The sequence below is a fragment of the Morone saxatilis genome, unplaced genomic scaffold, assembly GCF_004916995.1.
Source record: "Morone saxatilis isolate NCDOM2014 unplaced genomic scaffold, NCSU_SB_2.0 Contig9, whole genome shotgun sequence".
Lineage (NCBI taxonomy): Eukaryota > Metazoa > Chordata > Actinopteri > Moronidae > Morone > Morone saxatilis.
In genome coordinates, this window is record NW_023340268.1 from 5,071,982 (window position 1) to 5,072,216 (window position 235).

General features: G+C 36.6%; 1 protein-coding gene across 5 annotated transcripts in view; it reads right to left on the minus strand.

The window, feature by feature from the left end:
* eya3 (EYA transcriptional coactivator and phosphatase 3) overlaps nucleotides 1-235 on the minus strand; it is a 14,470-nt gene that overhangs the window by 11,311 nt on the left and 2,924 nt on the right. The gene's annotated exons all lie outside the window — the stretch shown is intronic.

Below are 235 nucleotides of genomic sequence, written 5' to 3' on the forward strand. Positions count from 1 at the left end.
CTCACATACTCAACTACGCTCATGTGTCCTTAATTTGATCCTTCGCCCTAAAATACCAATAATCTGTTCAGATCTGTTCAATTAAAACCTGCAGCAACGACCTGAACACGAGATCCTAAACGATCAAATATCTGCATGAATCCCACAAATACAATAAAAAGTAGTGAAATTATTTAACGTTTCGTCTCAAAACCGATTTATAAACCGGAGTTATTTTTATTCAAACTTCCCCGCC